The following is a 25,296-nucleotide window of genomic DNA, read 5'->3' on the forward strand; positions in this document are numbered from 1 at the left end:
CGAGCAGATGGGCGAGAGGCCAACCTGACAGCTTTCTACAACAGCAGCACATTAGCATCGCTACATGATAGCAACTAAGGGTTAGCTGCGTTGACATACTTGTTTAGAATATTCCCTCAGAATCGAACTAGGGCCCGATCACTAACGATTTTTTAAAAAAAACGATTCCGCCGACGATTTTTTTTTTTGGATGATTCTCCATAGAACTCTACAACGTTTGATTCCGATTCAAACCTGGCTAGAAACAGTGGTAGCATTTGTAGCAACAAAAAAAAAAAAAAAGTAGGCAAAACAAGCGTTCTCTATGTGATCTCTTGTCACTGCTTCACTGCAGGAGAGGGAAAACGTTGCAAAGGATCCGGAGGGAACGGAAGGTTCACGTGCGGCAAAGCGAGCGGTCGCTGCGATGCGGCCCGCGGCGCACAACGGTGCTCTGTGTCGCGTCTGAAGTGCACGCCAGCCGAGTCATGTTGGAGCAGTTGGAGAAAGAGAAGGGGAATGTTCTTCCCTAAATGAGCAGCGCCGAAGAGGAGGACAAGTAAAGACTTAAATGCTAAAATTGACCCCCACTCTCCAAAAAAAAAAGGGCCAACTTTAAGAGAGTGATTGCACCTCCAGGAGGGGGAGCTGATTCCTCCCTGCTGTGTTTTGACTGCAGCCAACACACGCTTACAACACAAATGGAAGTTTGTGGCCAGCGATGCGATGTGCAGCGCCCACCTGCAGTCACAGCTCTCGGGAAACACAAAAGCACATTAGTGGCACTAAGCTCATAAAGTATCTGCCGCTTAAGCCCCCTTTCGCCCGACAAGTCCACCTACAATGTGTAGATTGCATACTTTGAAGTGGATGCCAACACGCAGGCCATTAAAGAACCTTTCAGGGTAAAGCATACAATCACATTTAAACTGTTTATTTTTTTTTTGCAGGTTGAAATGTAAAATGCTAATAATTGTGTATTCTATTTTTAGAATATTTTTGTATTTTATAATTTATTTCATATTGTGATTCTTTTATATATAGCATTGAATATTTTGTATTTGTCCATTTTATTTTATCTTGTTCTTATCTTGCTATTAATGCTGCATTTCCTCTAGTAGAGCTCAGTGCTGCCCCTCATGTTGTGGCACAATGTGGTACTACACAAAACACAAAATTTGGACTTGCTTGTCTTCCATGAAAAAACAATGGCTTTAAAAAAAAAATCTGCGCTATATTAAGTGTGACAGCGGGGAAACTGCATCAAATAAATCCAAGACGCTGATGAGAAAGTGACGACTAGTGTCAGCGGCAACCAGCGGCAAAATGGTTTGCGGGTCTGAGGAGGAAATGAGAAGTTTGATGACACTCTCCTCCCAGGAGAAAGGCAATTACGCGCTGTAATGAGAGCGCAATGGGCAGAAATGGACTCGGCGCAAAAGCCGTTTTATTCCGCCGCAAACCGTCTTCCCGCGGCCAAACTGTGATTTACTTCCACGCGCGCTGTAAATCTGTTGTTTAACACACTGAGTAAATAGACGCCATCGTAAAGACGTCAACAAGCACTGTGGAAGGAATCAGCCTCCTCTGCTTCTGTAAACAATAACATGGAAGCTCTCACAATAAGCACCATGATGAACGAACTGGCAGAAAGAATCCAGAATTTATGATTCTTGACGATTTTTCTCAGTGGTAAAGTTAAACACTTATTGACAAAGTGTTGTTAAGACTCCAAAAGATGTTATTGATGATAGATTTTGGTCATTAATAGGCCGATTAATCGGAAATCAGAAAATGTCTGAGTCGAAATCTGACGAACCCGAGTTTCAATCACAGAACCCCATTCCATTTCTGTTCCAGGGTCAAAATGTCAATTTATTCTCCGTTCCAGGGTTAAACCTTCATGAAATTGGAAGCATCCAGGAGAGGGTCAAACTGTCGCCATCATGTGGCCTTCGTTTACACCAACTGTCTAAAATCACAGAACCTTCATTGATTGACAGAGCTCAAACTAGAAATGTCAAAATGTTCTCCTCTAATTTCTTTACCTGCTCGTTCCAGGGTGAAACAGTCACTACCACAGAACCACTATGTCTGTTCCAGAGTAAAATCTTAACTAAATATCTTCTGTTGAATAAAACGCTCACCGCCACAAGAGTCTCAATTATGTTTAAGTGCAAAGCAAATAAGTGAAGCACATCACCACCAGTCCAGAAAGCAAACTGCCTGACTCAACTTTATATGGGACGCAGTTTAGTTCGGAATTGAATCCAAAGAAAAAGCCAAATCACGCCTTTGATAATTATGTTACATGCATAAAGTTTCATGCATTTATTCCATAAAATGCGACTGCATCAAAGCCAGCTGCTCGAGGCAGATGCCCCCCCCCCCTTCCATTCTTGACAAAGTGTGTGATTGGCCCCACAACAAAACATCACTTTTGAAAAATGTAAACACGACTAATATGTCCTGCATTTGAAACGGAGTGACGTGAACTAAAGAAAACTACCTTCCGTTTTCCAGCTTTCCACGCACATTCCAAAGCACCGGACGCACACACATGCTCACCCCGAAAAAGATGACACGAACCCGGCTAAGAGAAGCAGTCACCTACCGGGCCAAAAGAGCATCCGCATCTGCCGGAGGAGGCGAGCGTGGTCAGGGTGCGTCTAACGCCGGCTCAAAGCGTCCCAAATCGCGGCCGCCGACTGTGCTGCGTGCCGCTGAGCGCGTCCCGGGTTGCGAATGATCGAATTACCTCCGACTTGACGTGCGGTGTAACTATTTAGCGACAGTGCAAATGGAGCCGAAGCTCGTTCTGAGGCGGTGTCCCCTTGTGACTGACAGGCATCTTGGGCCAATGGGAGCGAGGCTTTTACGTTGTGAAGGCCAATCAGAAGGCGGCCGCGCGGTCGGCGAGAAGGTGGAAGCGGAGGTAGGCGGGGCTTGTATCCCTCCGCTTGGGTTGAGAGTCCCAACATTTCATTTCACCGGTTAAACTAAGTAACTTACGACAAATGTCACTTTGATTTTTACCACGAATAGTTTTTGAAAACGACGTCAAAGTTGTTGACTAGCCAGGTTATTGTAAGCGGTCTTAACGTCGATCTACTGCGAGCATATTGGACAGTTGTGATAACCAACCAACTGCTGACTGTGATTTATTATCACTTTCTACATTGTCAGCATGTTTATATGTAAATTAAAGGAATAACATGCATTGATGTGGGCAACAAAGGGGTAAATTCACCTTTTTCCTGGTGGTACACGTGATGTTAGCACGGTGTGCACAACTAGGGCACGAATAGTGAAACTCGCACTACTTTATCAAGCTTGCGCGGATGAACACTATGTTTACAGTTAGGAAGGCGGGGCAGATGACGTCACACGGAAGGGAGGAGCTGGGAGCGTGTGCTCGTAACAGTGCAGCACGTGCGCGCATCGAGTAATAATAACGATTTATGACGTATAACATTATTTCATAAGATTTATGAACAAGTATTGCTTTCAGTTTGGGCAATATATAGATATACTGTTGTGACGCCAACGTACTTACAAATTTAGGCTATGATGACATCACCAGCAATTTGGGTAGTCGTGATTTGTTTTTTCTTACAATAAAAGAGTATGAAACATATTCAAATAACTTTTTAAAAGTCCAAAATGTTCAAACAAACCATATTATGATTAAAATTCAATATCTGCGCTCAAATAGCGCTTCAGATGGGTTAACGATGAATTCATTGAAATTAATTATAAACTTTTAACACACAGAGGAGCAACACATAAACAGTATATAGCGCCACCTGTTGATTTGGAATGCACATTCATTGAGCATGTTCCCATGTGGACATGATTGTTTTACTGCACAGTGCAAGAGTTTAGTAGTTGTGGTGTCACCAAAGAGGTCGGAAGGATTACACACTGTGTGTTTTGTGCTTTACATAAGAAGATTACTCCATGGATTTCCATTGCTGCGGTCAGATGGACGCTCATTCCCGCAGCTGGGAACTAACGCCGGCCAACGCCGGGCTCAGTGCTGGGGTCATGGAAATGCCACCACGAGGAATGACAACAAACAGTGGAAAACACTGGAGTGACGTACTGGACGATTCATCAATGAAACAGCTTTAAAAAAATCTGCCTGTCGAGACGCACTGTGGGAATAAAAAGTTCTAAATGTGTAAATGTGCAATGTTAATTCTGCGTTTTATTAATATCATCATTTAACATCGTATGTGGAGTAATTTACCCCTAAAGTCATCTAATTGTCAAAATCTAAATGTGTTATGCTGATTTAGCTACCAAATTAATTAAAACTACTATGAAAATAATAATATCAATGCAATTATTTCATATCAGTTCGGGATTATAGATGCAAGTATATGCAATTATAACTACCGTAGTAGTTTTATGAAGAATTTAAGCAGCTTTCTTCACAAATACGTATATTAGGTCATCTGGCGCCCTCTGTTGGAACATCAATATCACTGGATGTCATTGCCTACTGTATTTCATTTGCTTATGACTAAGCACAATTATGCAGCCAGTAGTGTACATTACTTGGACAGAAAAAGATTGACATGACCCTCGTAAGGACAAGTGGTTAAGAAAATAGATTTATTATTATTATTATTATTATTATTATTATTATTATTATTATTATTATTATTCACTTCTTTTTGCAGAAAAATGCCCCGAAATGAATAACAGACTGCTCTTATTTTGTTGTACATTTTACTTTTAGTCTACAAGTCTGACATTTTTCTCCCCCCCAACGATTAGGAGCAATTAACCGCACTTTATAATATGTTAGTCAGCAGGTGAGCAATTAGCTTGACTTTATTTACCTCTCTGTTTTGTGTGTGTGTGTGTGTGTGTTCGTGTCTTGCGCTCTGCCTCCACGCGCATCCCTGCGGTTGCCTGGCAACGCCGACGGTCACCATGGCAACGGCGCCAACAAACGCCCCCTCTGCTCTCCTCTATTGCCTGTGCCCATCAATTAGGACTAAAGTGCAACCATCACAATGAGCCACTGCACACAGTAAAGGAAAGATTTTGGGGGGTCATGAGGGGGGGGGACCTCGGCCGCAACATCTGAAATCTCATAGGACAAAAAACAACTCACTTCCACATTGATGTAGCTAGAAAAACCATAATTAAAAAAAAAGCGATATAATCTTGTGTTGATAAACTTATTATAATATATAATAAAACAATGTGTATTCGGAGGATAATATAAGAATGCCTTCCATCGATCCATCCATTTAAAAACAGCTTGTCGTTGAAGTTGTAATACCAAATGTAAGCCGCCAGAGGGAGACAAACAACTACTAATGTGAAAACCCTGCCTGTCACCATCTGTCCTGCAGATGGCGCTCCATCCATTAATATTATGAAAGTGCTGCTCTGATTGCAGCGCAAAACCGTTTTGATCATCTAATCAAAACCACGTCGTTCTATTGGAAAAAATAATAAAGCATCTTTTTAATAATCTAATCGTCTACTTGGTCACTCATCCTGAATGCTAAAACATTTTATCCTTAATATTTTTTAATTGCTTTTCCCCATGTTACGCTTTTTTAAAAATAATTATTCATGCTCATTTATGTGATTAAAATAACAAGGTAACTCCAATAATATTGCTTTAACTATATACACTATAAATAAGCGGGCTGTTCCTAATATTTTGTTATCTTATTTAGCGCCACGACAGGATACAATTTTTAGAAACAGGTCTCGGTAAAAAATTTATATAATTTGTGTATTTTAAAAGGACGTGTATTATTGATTATTTTAATGAGTTGAATGATGATGACGTGCTCTTTACTTTTCCTCCTCATCCTCTTTTTCCTTCTCATGAGTCTTTCTTTCTTTCTTTCTTTCTTTCTTTCTTTCTTTCTTTCTTTCTTTCTTTCTTTCTTTCTTTCTTTCTTTCTTTCTCCCGTTCCAGGAATTCACGCCTTTAAAAAAAAGAAAGAAAAAAAAAAAGAAAAACGTCTCACTTTTAATTTATGTGCATATTAATTGATCCCATTGTAACTAGCATCGTGGGATACAGCATGCAAATGTGTGCGCGCGCCCGCTTGTGTGTGCGTGCATGTGTTCATTTAAATTAAACATGACACGAGTGGGTTTTTCCCATCGTGAGTTGATATTTCAAAGGTGCAAAATTGATGTTTTCTGTTTTTCTTAAGGGACGTTTTATTTCTTCTTTTAAAACATCAAATAATACTAAAGAGCAAAACAATTATGAACCTGAAAATAATGAATTCATTCCAATAAAACGTCATCGGGAGATTTCAAGTGATTTTTTTTAAATTTCTTTTGTTTAAAGTATGCAATTAATGGAAAATGAAGAAAAGAAAAGCCGAGAGATAAAGCAACAAATAACCTGAAAAATATAAATTACCTTACTAATTAGTTTGAATAAAACGTCACCATTGTACAAATATTACGTGAAATGTTACACTTTAAAAAAAAAAAAAAAAAAAACAGGATAAGGATGAATGACGATTGTACTCAGTAGAATTTGAAAAAAAAATTCTATCAATAATAACAATACAAAACAAATAAAGAAGCGGTAGATTGAATTTAATTTTCCTCCTCATCCCCTGATCGGGCATGAGCGACTTTGGATGCAAATAAGCATGCGACATTTCCGGTTTAACGTCGATAATGATTAATTAAATATCCGCCACTTCCTGATGTTCGTCACGTGATCCTCGCACCTGAGCCCGTCAGGAAAATATGCAAATGAGATGCCAATAGTTAAAAAAAAAATTAATTAGGAATCGTAAAGAATGAAGAAGCATTGGAAAATAAACAGGCTTAGTTTTGATATACTTGGTCACTATATTAGGGACACATGAGAATTATATTCAAATACGATCTGTGTGCAATCATGAAACAAAAACATGAAATTATTAATAACCTTTTTTTTCAAAAATATTTATGATGAAATATACTTTTCATGTTTCTTGACAGTGGCTGGTGTACCTAATAAAGTGGCCGTTAAATGTTATTGTATTTATCTATTTTCTGTAGAAAGAGAGTCAAATATATTTTAGTTCTAAATGATAGAATTCAAATTTGATCTGCAGGTTTATACGCACGGAAATGAGGGATTAGGCCGCCTAATTAATTTGACACGAAGAAGCTTGACGACCATAAAAAAAATGACATATACCGTTGGAAATGTTGATATTTTTTTTTTACAATTATTGCTTTGGACAATCAAAGTAAAATGTCAGTCGTCATATATTAAAAACTAAATCATCTTGAATTGAAACCCAAAGTATGCCATGCGTCTTGATTCTTCAATTATTAATCATCATTTTCATCAGATCTGCTGCATTCCAAATAATGTTTTTTTTTCAACCTAAACGGACGAATTAAAATGCAATCATTGCCCATTTTAGTGACTTAAAAGGACAAATTTAGATGAAAATGTTTCTTAAAGGCCATAATAATCATCAATATCACACAACAGATTTAAGCACTTCAAAGTAGGAGAGGAAAAAAAAGCTGATCATTTCCCTCCGGCGACCAAAAGCAAGAGATGTTTTTCCTCCCTCATTTGCATATATGCAAATGACTTTCTAATTGCGGCTGTAATCACTCTGTGCGGCGTGGGTCATTTTTCACGCAGCCATGTTGGCTCTGCGTGTCGTCGTCGTTTTGAAAAAGACACGTTTTGCTTTATTTGTGATTTTTTAATTCTGATTTGATTGTGACTTCAGCTTCGACACGCACGTGGTGGTCGGCAGCCAAAAGAAAAGGATGGATCATTCAAGAAGGTGAGACTAAAAAAAAAAAAGGGGGGGGGGGGGGGGGGATGGTGGGGTGTTACACACACCTTTTGGGGGTGGAATCGGGGCACAAGCTGCATGCGAAATAGAAATAAATGCTTTCAATTACGACGTTTTAAATGTGAGCCAGTCGCTGCTTTCTACGTGTGTGTGTGTGTGTGTGTGTGCATAGCTGCATAGACTTGAAGCGCGCATCCAATGCGCGTGCACGTTTGCGTGCGCGCACAACAGGTTGTTTTGAGGGTTCGAATTGACGTTTTCCTGTAGTTAATATTTATAAATGACAATAATAATGTGAATTTATAAAGGCTTTCAAGAGACAACATTAATTGGCAGAATTTGAATGCTTAATAATAGTATAGTATTTATAATTTCTATACGGATGTTAGATAATTAACCAAATGTATAATAGTTGAACGTAACTTTATAATTGTATTAAAAATGTCACATTTGAATTTAGTGAAACGTTTCAGTTTGAGTGACAGTGTGAATGTGGTTTGATAGGACCCAATCAAAGCTCATTGATTGATTGATTGATATAAAATGACCAACTAAACTGTTTTCTATCAGCCTGTTTGTCATCCAGCCAATGGATTTATTTATTTTTAATCTGTTGTTAGTTACTCACAGATCTTCACGTCACGTGAACTACAATAAGAAAGTCGTTTGCCATTAAGTTTGTAAAGACTCCACTTCAACAAGCTACATTAAATAACAACATTCTGCCTGCCAAATAGTGAGCCATGCTGCCAAACTTAGTCATTAGGGGGATTAACATTTGATTATTTGCAAGTGTATAAATTATATATGTCTGTAATTAAACTATAATTTGTGTATTTAGTTAAAAAAAAGTAAAAGGCAGCCATTTTGTGATCCATTTGTGAAGACTTGACTGACATTTTCATGGCTACATGTTGAACTTTAAATGTCAGGTAGTTCTTCACAATAAAGCCACAGTTATTGATGCGGTTATAAATGTTTATAAAAGTCATTTGCTAATTTGTTCATAAAGACTCCTCTTTAACAAATTGCATTCAAACACTTGCCAAATTGTGAGCCCTGCTGCCAAACTCGGGGTGGTTCCCATTCTTGCCTCATGTGGAAGTGTACTAAATTTGCGTATTGAGATTTGTTTATAAATAGCTTTTAGCTTCAAATTATGATCAATTTATGAAAAAAAGCACCTAATGAAGAGGTGTGCTAAAGGTCAAAAAGGCTCTCTTGTTTTAAGATGGGCGCTAATGAACTTGGGTGGTGGTGCTGGTCCGTCTCGGGTTCCCATGCAGCATGAAGAGGGAGGAAGAGAGTGGGATAATGGGGGTGAGGGAGGGGGGGGTACTGGATGTACCCCCATTGTACCCCCTCCACTCTATCCCATTAAGCGGTGGTCTTTCCCAAGAGGGCCTGCCGCCTGCCTAACCCGTCGGACGTGGTAACCTGGCATCGGCGAGGGCGCGCGCACGCACAGAGGCGCCATTTAGAGGCCATGTCGCTTCCAGGAAAGCAGTGGAGGCAAAGGAGGAGAGAGAGAGAGAGAGAGACCCCAACATTCAGGGGGGGGGGCGCTGACAAAGTTGTCTCTTTGGCAGTCGCGCCTCCTATTGAAGCGGTAATTTATTCAAAGGAGATTTTTATCCCCGCCATGTGATTCTTATGATAATGGAGTGGTGCACGCCTCCTTTTTGGACCCTTGTCTGCGGCTCCGGGCTCGGCGGTGACACTAAAAACTGATTTGCACGCCCCCCCCTCGTTTGTTTTCAAATCCCACCACAACCTCCTCCTTCTTCCATCCCACATTCCTGGACTCCCGTGTGCATCCCACGCATACACCGAGTGCCACGCACGTGCATGGTCCAGACGGGGGTCTCGGCCTGCATGGTGTCATATGGAGATGAAAGGTTTTACCGGGAAAAGCGGGAGGGAAGTTCTCCTCTGGGAAGAGTTGTCATTTCGAGCTTCTCCCGGCCGACAGCAAACGATGCTGAAGAAGAAAATGAAGACATTAAGATGTAATATAAAAGCATATTGCAAAAAGAAAAGTGTCAGAAGGCCACTTTATTTATTGACTTATTGTTATCCAACCTCTCTCCCCAAAAGTCACCTGAGCTAATGTCTATCTCACCCTAATTTGTATTCTAAGTGTAAATATGGACGCTTGCTTGCTTTTTTGTCTCGACGTGCCGAGAAATTGACTGGCGTCTCCAATTTCTCTCGCCAATAATCCTAATGAGGACTATCGCTCTCGGAAATGGATGGATGGATTTGAGTCTGGTTCATATTCCGCTGAGCCGGAGCATCCACCAGCTGCGTCACGTTGGGGAGGTTGCGGAGGGAGGATACACGGAAGTGACCTGGGTGACGTCACTAAGGGGGCGTGTCCTCGTCCGCATGTGTATATATATTTTCTTGGAGCAGCCATGTCCAAGTTCAATGTGCGTGTGATGCGCGTGGATGGAGAGCGCGAGGGGGCCGCCAGGGGGAGTCGGAGGAGGGAGAGGAGATGGAGAGGGGGGGTCTTTTTTGGGGTGGGGAGGGCGCAGAGCCAGCGTGGCGGGAAATAACGGGTCTGCCGCTGCCATTGGAGGACGAGGCAGCGGCGGGCGTCTGAGTGGATGGACGCGACACGCACGCACACGCACGCACGCACGTCATGGCCTGGCGCGGCCGTCAAGAGCGCGCGCGTCAGCCTCCGCCGGCTCACTCGCCCCTCACTCGCCATCAGTACGCACGCACGGCCGGGAGCCTCCTCGCGCGCTTGGATGATTGCGGTTCCGCTCCCAGACACGGCGTGAGTATCAAACATCACCATTGTTACATTTTGTGTTGCTCAAATTTATATATATATATTTTTAATTTAGAGGAAACGCATGCTTGCATGTCGTCTTGATGGTGTACCATTTCCATCCACTCTAAACCAAATCTATCCAAACAACGTGGAATTTGATTTATTTCAACAATTTCATATGCGCTTTGAGAGCCAGTGCTCGATCACGTGTTAGTGCCGATGCTGCTGCGTGCATGAGTGACGCTACGTGCGCGTGATTTGACGTGATTTCCAGCATCATTATTATTAATTTTCGCATGCACGCGCATGCAAGCAGTCGACCCCGCGAGGAAGACGAAGACACTTTTTTTTTAAGTACTGCACGTTGACGCCGTGCGCGGCCACGTGAGTCACATCGAGATGATGAGGAGGATTATGCCAGCAGAAGCCGCAGTGCACGCGCATTAATAATAAGACAAAAAAAAGTGCAGCGGGAGGTTTCCACGTGAAAGCTAAATACGACGCGCGCATCACATGCATACGCACACGTGTGGAAACACGAGCGCGCGCGTTTGGATCAGAACATTTGGGGGAGACAAACGGATTATGCAAGCTTCCACATGATGGCCGTGAGATTTTCGCGGAGGGAGACACACACATGCACACACGCGTGCGCTCGCCTGCATACACTCGCGCGCGCACACGCAGACGGCCTAAAAGTTATCAATTGAACGTATAGCAAAGAATTATATTCATTCAATTTTGTGATATTTCATATTAAATTTCAAACACTTGATCTTGAGTGTGTGCATATTGTGTTCAAAAATTGTGTACACGTGTGTGTAAATATACATTCAACTCCAAAGAATGTTTTTGTACATTATACATAATAATTAGTTGAGCACCTGCATCGTTATCATTTTCAAAAAGATATTTGTTTCAGTCGGGGAATTAAAATCTTATTTTTCTTTGCAGGCGTCCACGCGCTCACGCACACACCCTCAAAGGCCTGACGATTCGCGCACGCGCTTTGTAGGTAATTAAGCACAACATATACACACACACGCGGTGCATGTTTGAGCAAATATGTTGATTGATTGATATATATTTGTATATATTTTTAGACACTAATAATGATTAACCACTGGAAAAATGTGTAACAATTTCAATGCAATGTTTATCACAGCAAAAGACAATGAGACGGAAATATGTTTAAAAATGTAGTTTTTAAAATAAAAGTACACTTCATGTTTTAAATAGAATAAAAAAAAACGCTTTAGTACTAAGTTGCATGTTGAATATTGAGGCATATTAAAGACAAAGTCAAAGAAGTGAATGACTAATAAATAACTCAAGCAGATAAAACAATACACGATTCTGATTCTGATAATTATTATCATCACCTTCTTTGAAAACATTTGTGTTGACAATAGGGTCAAAATGATCCAATAGTGTAGATGATATTTTCTTCTTAAAATTAAAAAAATAACAATACTATATTATGAAAATATAGGTAAATGAGATGTACTTAAAAATATTAACTAGAAAAAAAATGTAAAAGGCTGGTAATAATGAATTACATGCATATGTGTGTGTGTGTGTTACATGCATGGTGTGTGTTCTATTTATGAATGTGTGTAACATAGCCGCACCTTGCCCTTCCCTCTGAATGTGTCACACATTAGTTTCATCTTCCTGTGTTAGCAAGTAGCACCTGTGCAGTAGCATCTGTGCTAACACGTAGTAGCATCTAAGCTAAAGGCATGGCGTCCATGTTGACTGCCTCGCCTGCAGATATATCGCTTCATCTTCCTTTCAAGGAGGGGGGGGGGGGGTGACTTTTGGGGAGAGGGGGGGGGATGCTGGCCACACAGAGCCGCTTTAATTAGACGCACCCTGTGTGCCATGTGCCCCACTGTGTGTGTTACATTATCTACATCTGCGTGTGTATTTGTGGGTGTAAAAAGGTAATGTGTGCGTTGGTGTTTTTTTTCCCCCCGCCCGCCCCCCTGCGGTTTTTGGGCGCCAACCTGAGCGTTGGCATCAGATAATGTAAATGAAGACGAGCGTTTTTCTTTTATAGTCCAACAGCCGGCATCCTGGTTTCATTTAAAAAGAAATCTTGGCCCAGGCGGGGGGGCGGCGTTAGAAGGCGTCACCCACCCGCCGGGCTCGCCCGGTGAGTGACGTGGGTGCACCACGGGAGGCGGGCGCCAGGCGGCGGGACTACTTTTAACCGGCTACCACGCCACCCACTATTGCTTTTCTTCCGTTTACGAATAAATGGTCGTGCTGAGTTTCACACAGAACACAGCAAAGTAGGGTGAGAAAGTATCAGGTGTTGAATATTACACCCATGTTTTGTATACCCTTAAAACAGGGTAACCATCTTTGACTTTTGAGATTTCTGATTGGCCAAAGCCCTTGATGACATCACAAATGCTTTGTACTGAACAAGCTTGTGTCCGCTCGCAGGACGGCGAGCGCTCGGTCCAGGCTAATCGACGAGGAAGGATGGGTGGAGCCTTCGGGGTTCATTGTTATCTTTGGTTATCTAGCTGTATGAGTGATGTACATTCTTCATAAAGCTAGATAACCGAAAGTAACAAGAATCCCATTACACTCCTGGAAAGGCACCAAGACACCCGAAAGGACGACGCAAGAACAAAAAAATACAAAACGGACGGGGAAAAGAAAATCCAATCGGGAGGAAGCAGCGGAAAGGTAGCGTACCAAAATGTGATTTCGTGTTGATTGGTGAAAGTCTTGTCGGGAACCATTTTCAGGTGGAGGAGGGGGGGGGGTTCTCGTTAGGCAGCAAATATGTGATGGGGCCCTTTGCAGGGGGCGCAACAAAGTGAGTTTTGCGGGCATTGTGTTTGCTATAGAAGCTCCATACGTGTCATTTCTGGGCTTCTGAGCATAGCATTGAGAAAAGGGGATCACTTGTAATCTAATAAGCCGCCCCCTCCCCAGCCACCCATGATCCCCCTTACGCGGGGCGGCATGCTGGAGCTTAGCCCGGAGCTCGTCACATGGCAGCATTCAAAAAAAAAAAAGAAAAGAAAAGAAATGCAGTTTGGACTTTGACAAGACGCTTAACAAGTTGCTAACGGCTAATCAGGTGGCTAGCTGCTATTCATGGGGTTGGACTTCAAAAGAGCAATGCATGATGGGAATCAGGCTACTTGCATACTGAATTATACATACTGTGTTCCAGTTGAAAATTCGCCCCGCGTTTAATCTGACGCCCTGCTGGCATCTAAGCCTCATTTTTATCATTTTCTCCTCCTTTATTCACCCGTTCCAACTTCTCCGCGTGAAAAGATGTTTGATTTGAAGGAATTTGGTGTCATGGTTGGCCTATAATAACATGTTGGCCCGTATGAAAGGGGCGAGGGATTTGAATAGCAACAGTTTGGGGGATGCGTTACCTCAATCCTCGTGCATTTTCCGAGGCAAACCCGAAACTGTGTGAAAGTGAATTCTCTGTTTCGACTCTGTGGGAAGCTCGAAATTTTCAAACGATTGCCTGATGGGATCTCGTTGAAGGGCGGGACTAAGGGGCTGCGGTTGTGATGGTGGGAGGAAGGGGCGAGGGGGGGTCCAACGGGGTAATCAAGCAGACAGTACCCCCGGTGAACAATCTGAGCCTTTAGCTTCTGTGGCCAGAGGTAATTGGTCAATCAGATCAGCAAGGCGGATGCCCGCAATGGCTGATTGAAGGTGTGATTTCTTTTCTGTCCGTGTAAAATGGAGGGCGGTCCCCCTGCTGGCGGCAGAAAAGGGTCCGAGATGGCCATTCCCACACCCGGTGGACATTTTTGCTGTCCCAACAAGCCGCAGCGATTTGTCCCGTTGGAATTACATTTGGGGAAGTGTGTGTGCAGAACTCAAAATGTCAAGTGCCCTCCATGAGAGCCCCTTTCACACAGAGATACAGCAACAAACAAAAAAAAAGGCGGGAAAAATGAATGCCGGACCCGGTTCTGGGAAAGATAAAAACGGGGAGCCGGGTGCTAGTTGATTTTAGCGATACTGCGCATTTATCTTGCAAGTGTCAAGTAGAAAAACAGCCATTGTGGACCCCCCCTGCCCCCCTCCCTCCCCCCCTGCAGTAGACTTTACAGTCAATAGAGCAAGTCCACTTGTCACCTCGGGACAAAGCGGCCCTTTGCCTCCTTTTCAGTCCCGCCGGGTCCGAGCAGCCAGACAGTTTTCTCAATAAGAGCCTGTGATTCTTAAATCCCACCGAGAGAGCCCCTCCCCTGCTTCTTCTTCAGACAGTGTTGAGAAAATGGCTTCAGTGTTGTCCAAAGGAACAGCAGCCCTTCTTGTCACAAGGGCTTAAATGTAGGACCACTGCGCAAGTCCTCATACAAAGAGATTAGTAAAAGGTGTGCTTTCCTTAACTGCATGCTTCCAAAGATGTTAACTGCCGAAGCCACAGTGTACCTACCTCCTACTTGTGCCACGTGCGTTGAGTGTCGCTATCGGATTTTTTTCATGCAGGATGTCACACTGGGAATGTTCCACTGGGAAAAAAAGTGTTGAAATTAATTTGGGAAATTAAATGATTTATGTTTCTGAAAGTTGGCTTTTTTTTTTAGCTTGCTTTGTTTTTCTAAATTAATTAATTTTTAATTATTTTTTCGCATTTACCATTTTAGTGTGATTAGTTTTGTGAGGATACTTTTTTCAAATTAGCTTCTTGATAGCTTAATTGTTTTATAAACTAAGATGGAAACCACAAATTGAATATTTATTTCATTAAATTCACACAAAATGACAGAATAAGTTTACATGGACTCCAAATTCCAGTGAAAAAAAAACTGTTATCACGACTGACGACGATGCATCTGTGACGCTATATAGAAATATTTGCATAAGGCACTTTTCCGTACAAGGGCGACGGCAAAGCGTTTGGAAAGCGGGCTCCACTCTCGAAAAAAATGTCAAGTGCCAATTAGGAGAGGTTTGCCGCCCATTCATGGTGCAAGCGCTCCTCCCCCTCCTGTCCCTCTGCCTGCCGCCCACCGTGCTGTGGGCCCCAACTCTCTCACACTCCCGAGTCACCCCTTTTTTTTTCTCCGTCTTGCCACCAAATCTTCCCCCGGGTGACATGGCAGACAAAAGAGGCAGACGAGAGCGCCCCCTTGGCTCGTTAGTCACGTCGCTTTGTTGCGTCCTTTTCAGGGACGTGATGGGCTGTCGTGTACGTTAGCATTGTGGCTAACATGTTAACCTTAAAAGTTATGGAAAAAAAAAAAAAGCCTGGTTGTGCGACATGCTAAGTTTTGCAACCTTAAGGAATTTTACCAAAGCAATTAAAAATACAAATGGACTTGAAATTTGGGTATTTTCCACAAACTTTTAAATATATATGCAACTATGCTAATTTGTGCTTTGTCATCTCGGATGCCTAAAATCACCAAATTAGCATAATTAGCCTAGCTTGAATTAGCTACATAAATCCTAATGATTTAGCCATGTTAGCTTTGAGCTACCCATGTAAATTTATTTGTGAATGCCCAAATTTAATTTGTGTCATTAATTGAGCTGTGTTAGCAAAGCTTTGCGGTAGCTAACTCGAGTAGTGACACACAATTTGTGTCATTTCTCGAAAACCAAACTAGCGACATGACGTTCCAAGTTTGCCCTCGTTTTCAGCTACTTGGTCATTTGTGAATCGCGCGAATTGATTCAACCTAGTTAGCTTAGCATTTGACTAAAGGGCAACAAACTGGAGTGAATTAATAAATGACAATTTACGCCAAAGAGAAAATCTGGCTAATTCCGTCCGCCATGGCCTGCCACATCCCACCACTCTGACTTGTACTCTGCTTCTATCTTCTCCTCTTTTTTTCTACCCTTTCATTCATTCATTCATTTATCCACTCAGTCAGTTGGCGGCGTGGCTTCCGCCCACTCCTCTCTCCTCGGCTCTCACACGCTTGGATGTGATTTGCATGCATTTGCATAATGAAAGTCATTTGCATGCCGGGGGGCAGACTGTACCATGAGAACACACATGAAAAGGTGTGTGTGTGTGTGTGTGTTGATGGGAAAATGGCCTCTGATCTTTGCTTCTTCTGTGCAGGCTAACGTCGGCCAAGCTGAAAACGACGAAGAAGGAGGAGGAGGACGAATCTCCTCATGGTCCACCTCGACTCCCCCTTCCTCCTCCTCATCTCCTTCCTCCCGCCGTCCTCCTTCGATCCATCCTGGCCCTTCTTCCTCCAGCTCGCCACCATCTTGACGACCCGCCGCCGAGTGCAGGTATCAAACCAGCGCCGTCGGCCATCTTTAATCACCACGTTGTTGTTGTTATTTTTAATTGCCGCGCCGACGGGTGGGCGTGGAGGTGGGCGGGGTGTCTTTTTTGTGCCTTGGTATTAAATCACGGGGCGCTTCAATGCTTGTCTCTCGGAAAGGCTTTCAGAGGGCATCTGTGCGCCACGGCACCATCTTTCTTTCTTTGGGTGCCATCCTTAAAGGAGGCGAGGCACAGGTGCCACACACACACACACACACTTTAGTGTTCTCTCTATTTTAGTAGTATTTTGATTTAAAGATTAAAATATATATTTTTTTAAATTAGGTCAGTTTAAAAAAAATTTAAGGGTTTAAATATATACAGTATTGATTTTTTTTCTGTCATTTAATTCCTCTTTGAAAAACAGTCAGGACCTGAAAGTAAAAATAATCGAGTGTAAGTCTCTAGAATAGCCTTTTTTATAATATGCAAGGTTGTACAATTCCACCATTGTTCCCCCCTGCATGTGTGCTGACTAACTATTTAAACCTATCTAAATCCTGCTTGTGCTAATTAGCGGACGTTTAAACAATACGCCATTATGTCCTTGCCATACCACCGACGCCATTTTGCTTCTATCCTTATTAATATTTTCACTCCTCTGAAAAACATTTGACGTTTTTGTCCTCCTTTTTAACAGCTTTGCCAGTTGATATTTACTGTAAAACAAATCAGCACCCTAATAAACTGCATATTTCAAAATGAAAATGTTAAACGATAGAAAAACAAAAGTCTGATAGGTTAATGCTAGCCTGCGAGGCTAATTGGAATTAACATAGATGTTATGCTAATTCCGGAGCATACAAAAAAACTCAAATTCACTGCTGCCCGGCATGTTGTGGCACAACGTGGTACTACAATGACAGCGATTCCAAATTGGGTGCTGTATACTGAAAAAAACGATGGTTTAGAAATCTGCGAGCTACAGTCTGGGTGTGAACGATGTACCGCAATCGACTTAGCGGTGAGCTAACCAATGGCTAGCTGGCCTCCTTTTAACAGGTGGTATATTGAGCTGAAGGGTTGGGAGTGGAGGGGGTGGGGGGGTCTCAGCCGTCGTCAATTTATTGTGTAAATTATGCAGAGCTGAAAACAAAGCATCCACGGCAGACAGTGGAGTGGCGGCGCGGGCTAATGAGATGATGAGGAGCCTGGGAGCTGGTTGAGGGGTTTTTTTTTTGGGAGGGGGGGGGTGCACGGCCAGCAGCTTGCGTCTGGATCTTTGTGTGTAACAAGGGGGGTCTGGAGGATGACTGGCAAAGAGGGGGCACACATCGTCCCTCCTCACCAGACTGCAGCTGCCTTGGGAACCACTGTGGCAGGGGTCCCCCACCCCACCCCGCCCTCCCTCTTCAGCACTGGCACGTAGGGGCCCCCCAAAAGTCTGGCTGCGGGCCTGGGGGGCCTGGGAAGCACTTGAAGTTCACGGCCAGACCTCCTATTGAGCTGACAGTCTGACTGTTTGCTCAATCGGGGCCGCCTATTCAGGGCGAAGGGGTAGGGGGGGGGGGGGGGGGTGTTCACGGGAGATGGTGGGGGTACGGGTGGAGCGGGGTACCCACGATGAGACACGGTAAACTATTCACACGGGGAGAGTGACGGCATAAATAAGACGGGAGTGAATCCAGCCTGGAAGTTTGTATTGTAATGCTGGTTTACATTGTTAATTAGCGGCGTGCCTTGTTCTCTCACACACGCACACACACACACACACACACACACACACACACACACACACACACACACACACACACACGCGCGCGCAAACACACACACGATGTCATCATCCTCAGCGCTGCCACATGCTGCGGCAGTAAATTGTCCATTTAGAATCCACTGTAGGTCTCTTTAAAAATAACTGCAACATTAGCTTGTAGCATTAGCTGATTGCTGCATACCGTAAGGGTGAAAGGCCTAAAATGAGTTCAAATCAAATCAAGTTCAAAGCTTTATTTGTGTTCCTGTAAAACAATGCCGATCCTGTTACTGTATGCCTGCAAGTGTACCTAATAAAGTGTCCTTAGTGAAGGGTGTTAGCAGGATGAAAGTGGTCGTTAAGGCGACTGGTACGCGACGAGGCGCTAATGCTAAGCGCAAGCATGTGATGGCGCCTTTAGCGACGGCTCAGACCAAAGCGTCTTAATAACAAGAGTCGGGTCAATCAGGGCATAGCCGTGTCCTGATGGCTTGATAGCATCCAAGCTAGTAGCTAACAAACAGCTAGTCCGAGAAGCTAAGCTCTCTCTGATGGCTCGTGGTTAGTACGAGAGGCTAACGTAGCCGTCTCCATATTTAATCTGTTTTCCTTTTTGCTTGTTTTAACCTTTTCACGTCATTTTTTGTATTGTCAGGTTGGCGGTCACCTGAGCCGGGAAGATTCCGGTCACCCGGATGGTGCTCGGCCAATCAGAGCGAAGCAAGAAGTTGATGCTAATTATAATAACGCTAATTAAATTCTTAGTGTTCATACGAATGAATCTAATCATTAATGAGCGGCGGTGTCGTCGTCGCTCGGACCGGTGAATGTGAGACCCACGGCAGCAGTGAATTCTACTGCACTGTGATTGGATAGCTCGTGTGTCAGCCGTCGCACCGGCCAATGAGAGCTGTCGTCTTTAAACTCTATGCAAACACTTGATTTACTGTCATTGCTAATTTCCTTTCGGCCTGTGAAACAAACACGCCTTCATTTCCTGACACACATATATTAAGCACTAGCACAGCCTAATTGGCTCTATATTAATTTTTCGGCAAGCGGCAATCCCCCCCCCCACCCCCCTTCTATTATTAGAATTGATAATCTATGCAAATCTTTTGAAATGTGACTTTAAATGGTCCCAATTCAAGGGGGCGCTATTTGGAATAATCCTCCAATCACGATGGTTGATGCAAAGTTTTTTATTTTTATAATTCTTTTTTATATTTTCTGCATGATGTGTGTTCACCAATGTGCCTTGTATGAAAACTGTGTTGCAATAGTATTAAATGTTTACAATGAAAACAATGCAAATGTGACTTGAAGTTAAGTTTATTTTTTTTCAATTGTGTATTTTTTAAAATATCTAAACAAGAATTTAAAACCTATCAAATATATCTATCGAATTTTAACAAGTATTTTTAAAATATTCATTTATTTATTCAAATTAACATTACCACTGACGAATTAAAAAAAAGCACCAAATAGAAGCGGATAAAGCACAAATTAAACAGATCCTGGATCACATAAAATTTTGAACCGTTTAATTTTTAGTTCATCTTATTTATTTTGTTTATCGATTGCAGTGATTGTAACGCTAAGCTAATACGTACAAAAACGCATGCCAGAGTCTAGCAGCATGTGCATATGGACATGTTTTCCACCGTCTGACATCACATATGGCCGCCACACACACACACACACACACACACACACACACAGACACACACACACGCACAATTCATTATCATTGTCATGCAAACGAGGGCACGGCGCAGTATAAAACAAATGAAATGTGCGTCTTTGCAGTACAGCTGTGCCGCTTCTTGTCTTTTATGAAGTGTGGCCTAATTCAATGAGGAAGCTTCTTAACGCGCACCCACTTCTTTATGCCCCCCCAACTCTCCCCCCTGCATTTTACGAGCCGCCCCCGCTCGTGTTTACAGCGTTAAACATCAGCCTTATGAAGCAGAGGCCATGCAACAATTACTATACAGTACATTCTGTTAGCATAAGAAGCACCTGTGTGACCACTACCGGGGCACCCCAAAAGCAAAAATAAATAAAAATATGTAAAATAATACGTATTTATCTCCAAGTGCAAGATAATAAAAAGACTGAATGGCAGGGAGTAGCATATTAGCTTTCAGATTTCTTACAGTCATGAACTGTTAGCCTGCTAGCATAATCGTCATTTTGAAGTAGCTACAAAAATATCGAGAAAACTGACATTGTACTTGGATTTGGGCATTGGGTGTGGTCCAAGCAGCTCATTGGCGCCTTTGAATCACATCCCCAACGACGGCCATTGCTAAGCAGGAATGTCTTCCTGGGGTCTTTTCTCTGCTTTTTGGAGGGAAACCAAGTATGAATGCCAGAGGGCTCTGTGTCAAAAAAGTCATCGCCTAAATTTATTTGAGCTTTATTGTCATTTGCGTCTTCTTCCCAGAGTTAATGCAATGCCTCAACTTCTTTTAATCTATCCAAAATACAAATAATTATACTCTCTTTATTGCATTTGATCAAACACTTTGTTGGATTGTAAAAGCGTCTCATCAAAAAATATATTTTCTTCTTTTAGCAGTACACAACTGAGCTGTAAAAGCTTCCGTGCTTGTAGTCCATTAGGGAAAAAAATAAAAAAAACAATAATCCTATTTTAACAACATCTATTTGTTATTTTTATGGGAAGCTTTATGTACATTTTGAATGTAGGATGCTACACTTTTATTAGCTCAAGCATTTTAACACATCTCTGAGTTTGGAAATTGACCACATGAAGTCAAGACGAAGACGCCAACTATGATGGAATGTCAAATAGTCACCGGTGAGCGAGGGGCCTCTGGAGCGGCTCAAACGTTTCCCCCTCTTCTAAAGTAAGCCCCTCAAAAGTTTCGGGTGATGTCATTCATATGCAAAGCAGTGTGCGTGTTGCTGGAGTGGCTCATACGGCCCGATTTGAAGGACCATTACGTTACGTTACCATTAAGACCATTATGTTTCATTTGGCTGTCAGCAGCGGAAAGATTGCACGCAAAAAAATTGCATATTAAATCATTTGGTGGTGGGAAGTACAAATACTTTGTTAGTGTACTTGGTAGATTATTGTGTTATATTCTCAAACATGCTCATTCATAATAAAATGCACATAGTCGTGATAAATAGTGCTAGCTGCACTAAGCTAGCTTTAGCACTAGGAAACTAATGTTAGCCAAAGCTGCTATGTTGAACTTGTTAGCATGACATATTCTTTGTAGTGTGTAAGAATAACACAAAGTGTTAACGCTTTGGAATTGTATTTTTACTGCCAATTAAAAGTGAAAGAGAGGTGACAAACGTACCTGTCAAGTCGAAATGTTGCTCATTCGGCGTTGCTTCAGATCCCTTTCAGCTGCTTCTGTTTGCTAGCATCCTAGATTGTTGCCAAACTACTTGTAAATATTTGTGTTTTAATTATTCAAAAATATTTGGGGTTATTTCTTCTGGTTTGTTTTCTTCTTCTGTGTTGTTTGTTAGGTTTTTGGTTCCCACCTGTGCTTGTCACCTTGGTCCTTTGTTTTAACCAATCAGCTGAGACGTGTAAGGGAACACAAACAACCCAAAAAGCCCAAATTTGACATTTTACCTTTTATTTTTTTTTGCCACCATCTTGTAAAAGAAAAAAACAGGAAAAAGGAAATACAAGCTAGCATAAATCTGTGTAGCATTCAATGGGGTGTTTGTAGCACTGCTTAGTGATTACTGAGCGGATCAAGTGTTTGACCTTCACGTGACCTTTATCCACTTGCACTAATCTTGAGCAGAGAGCAAAAGTTCAGAAGCCTTCAATGAACTTAAACACGCATATTCATAAGCGAATACATTCAAACACGCAGTGATTGAGTCTCCATTGAAGATGAACACGTGTTTGTTTTGTCCCCTGTGACCTTCAGGCCAGAGTTCATCCTGCCCGATAAAACAGCTCTTAACCTCTCAACATGGCCGCCGCCCTTGTTTGTCACCTCAAAGAAGGAGGGGGGGTCAAAGGGTAGAAGCGTGTTGAAATGACAAGACTGCGAGATGACCTTTGACCTGATGTGGTCACACACTGACTTGCATGAGGGATCTTGTGTGCTTCATCCAGGCGACTTGAGCGTGGTCAATTTTCCGCGGCTTTCAGAATAAGATAATTATCGTGTGTGTGTGTGTGTGTGTGTGTGTGTGTGTGTTTCACCTCCTCACCTTCTTATTCCTTGCACCTCGGCACCTCACCTTGTTTCCTTACTAGCTCAACTTCTCACTTGATCATCTCCTCACCACCTTGCCACTTAGACCTCACTTCTCATTCTCACCAGCTCTTAAACACACACACACACACACACACACTCACACGTACACACAAACGCATCACCTCTGTACACAGCTCTTTGGTTGCCGTGGCAACAAGATATCTTCATGTATGTGTGTGTGTGTGTATCCCCATTAGCAACATTCATTCTCGTTTCATGTTATATTAAAAACATGAAGATGCACACACACACACATTGTTGTACGAAAACGGTTTGTGAAGTTATGCAGTGGCTGGCGGGGGATGGAGGCAGCTTTAAATTGGGAGCCCCCCCCCCCCCACACACTTTGCTCCTGTGTATGGACGTATTTGATCCCCTCAGGTTAGTTATTGTACAGCCTAATCCGTGTCACCCCGCCTTCCCCTTCATTCAGCAGCTCTGATTGGATTACAGATTAAGTGTGTGTTATCTGTGGGGTGGGGGGGGCAGCTGTTTCTAATATTTTGACCATTTCCTCTGACTTGAACTTCCTCATGAGACGTCCTTATGCTAATAAACTCGTGTTAATTTTTGTAGCATGTTTTTTGTGGGCATCTGAAAGAGAAAGATGCAGAATACTGCCACCTGCTGGTCAGGAGTGTCATCCACTGTCACGTTGGTGGGGTTTTCGTTCTTCTCTTCTCCACCTTTTCAATCTTACCAGCTCACAGCATCACCTCCTTGCTCATCAGTCAGGCTCGACTTTAAATAATTATCTGACGGCTAAAGTGACATTTCAAGGCTCCCCTCGTCCAGGGACCAGCACGTCAGGTCAAAGTTGAAGTCCATCACTTGACCTCCATGCGGATCTCCATGGCCTCCTGCAGACCGGCACAATGAGCAATCACCGCCGACAAAGCTTGATGATTACACACCCGCGTTGAGTTTCTGGGACCTTATCCCCCCCCCCCCCATCCGTCGTGACATTGGGAGCGTTCCTGGATAATGTCAGGAGAACATATGGGGAACTTTTTGGAGGCAATGCTGAAAACATACGAGGACACAAAGACATTCCCGGGGTTTGACGTTCCGAACCGAAGACGCGTCGCAACTCTCTGGGATTAAGCCGGTCCAGACGTGGAAGGCCTCTAATAATGTTCCTTCATGGGTGCCCCTCGCTTCATTAAAACACAGACAAGGGAGGTGTTAGAAGGTTGTGGGGGAGTCCTCCAGCCTGTCTGCTTGGGAGTGTGGGAGCGCTTGTTTTTTTTTTTTTTGGGGGGGGGGGGGTATGGGAATTGACTTTGCTATTAAATGACTTGACTAAGGGGCGAGCCGCCGCCACAATTTGCTGTCTGGCTGACACAAAGGGCGAGTTCAGAGTTCAAATAAGTGCGCCGGGTCGGAGGTGCTTTGTCATGTTAATGCCGTGGCGAACAAGTCGTCATTTTGATGCATTCAAGTTTGGACTGATTGGGAAAAAAATGTGCCTTCGAATTCCATCCGTGTCCTGTCGTACTTGAGGTTACTAGGCTAGCAGGTGAATTGTTTAAGGGGGCGGGGCCTTGGGAGTGAGCTGGAGCCCTATTGGCTGATTAGCCTGGCGTCTTGGTCAAAGGTCAAGCTTAATTTAAAGGAGTCAAAAATTTGCAATGAATATTGGATTTGTGGAATATGAATTATGTAGCAATCCATTTCAGGGGGCGGCCATTTTGCCACTTGCTGTCCACTGAAAACGACAAAGTGCATCACATGACCAAACCCAGAAAACAGTGAATTCAATTTTACTCACAGAAGGAGAACCTTGAGGAGAAAAATCTGGAAGAGGCCTTGCAGAATAGGCCCTAGTGGTGGAGGCCTTGCAGAAAAAAAAAAAAAAGAGGAGGAGGCCCGGGGCGTCTGCTGGGGATCTCCTAATGGGAGCAGACAAGCGGCTGACGGAGGGAAGATGCTTAATTGGCGGCGAGTCGTGGGAACGCGTAAACAAACGGCTGCCACCTCGGACCCTCGCGCTCATGAATAAAGTGCAAGCTGGCAGCTGCGGCATCTAAACAGCCGAGAAGAAGAAGGAGAAGAAGAAGAAGGAACAAGAGGAGATTAGCCTCGTTTTAATCCTCCTGCAGGGGCACACACACACACACACACACACACACACACATATATATGTGAACACAACGTGTGAACATACATGCACTTAATCCTCACGCTACAAATATCTATCTGCCCCCACACACTACACTATCAGCACTGATAAGACAGTCACGCTTTCCTGCATTTCTCACACTTGAAATGGGAATTATTCTTTCATTCATGATCAAAACAATATTTATCACAGACTTTTACAGGTCTTCAACGTAACTGGAGCAAAAATCGATTTACAGATAGAAAAATAATATTACGAGCATGTCAAAAATGATTTAATTGTCATTTTAATAAATACATATTAGGAGAGGGAAAATATTTGAAACTAAAGCCACTAGTTC

At 42.9% G+C, this 25,296-nt stretch overlaps 1 protein-coding gene and 2 long non-coding RNA genes across 11 annotated transcripts in view; 1 reads left to right on the plus strand and 2 right to left on the minus strand.

Moving 5' to 3' along the window:
• Positions 1-2,759, minus strand: part of mef2d (myocyte enhancer factor 2d) — a 38,426-nt gene extending 35,667 nt beyond the window's left edge. For 2 of the 6 annotated variants that reach the window (XM_068651753.1, XM_049731858.2), the window contains exon 1: positions 2,594-2,759. The gene's annotated coding sequence lies outside the window, so the exon portion shown is untranslated. The remainder of the gene's footprint in view (positions 1-2,593) is intronic. The other 4 variants (XM_068651754.1, XM_049731857.1, XM_068651752.1 and 1 more) reach the window with 3 other exon arrangements.
• A 2,023-nt stretch (positions 2,760-4,782) lies between these two features.
• Positions 4,783-22,145, minus strand: LOC125975056 (uncharacterized). Of its 2 annotated transcripts, XR_007483847.2 has the most exons (4): positions 21,908-22,145; positions 15,014-15,089; positions 9,696-9,771; positions 4,783-5,014 (listed from the first exon to the last, which is right to left on the minus strand). It is a non-coding gene; the product is annotated as an uncharacterized lncRNA (long non-coding RNA). The 2 variants fall into 2 exon arrangements; XR_007483846.1 differs by lacking the exon at positions 4,783-5,014 and having other exon boundaries at positions 9,533-9,771.
• LOC137840627 (uncharacterized) lies at positions 10,305-19,880 on the plus strand. 3 transcript variants are annotated; one of them, XR_011087420.1, is made up of 5 exons: positions 10,305-10,578; positions 11,530-11,590; positions 13,030-13,278; positions 16,655-16,833; positions 19,222-19,880. It is a non-coding gene; the product is annotated as an uncharacterized lncRNA (long non-coding RNA). The 3 variants fall into 3 exon arrangements; XR_011087421.1 differs by having other exon boundaries at positions 11,530-11,586; XR_011087422.1 differs by lacking the exon at positions 11,530-11,590 and having other exon boundaries at positions 10,307-10,578.
• Positions 22,146-25,296: the final 3,151 nt, after the last annotated feature.

Source organism: Syngnathus scovelli, chromosome 9, assembly GCF_024217435.2.
Source record: "Syngnathus scovelli strain Florida chromosome 9, RoL_Ssco_1.2, whole genome shotgun sequence".
NCBI lineage: Eukaryota > Metazoa > Chordata > Actinopteri > Syngnathiformes > Syngnathidae > Syngnathus > Syngnathus scovelli.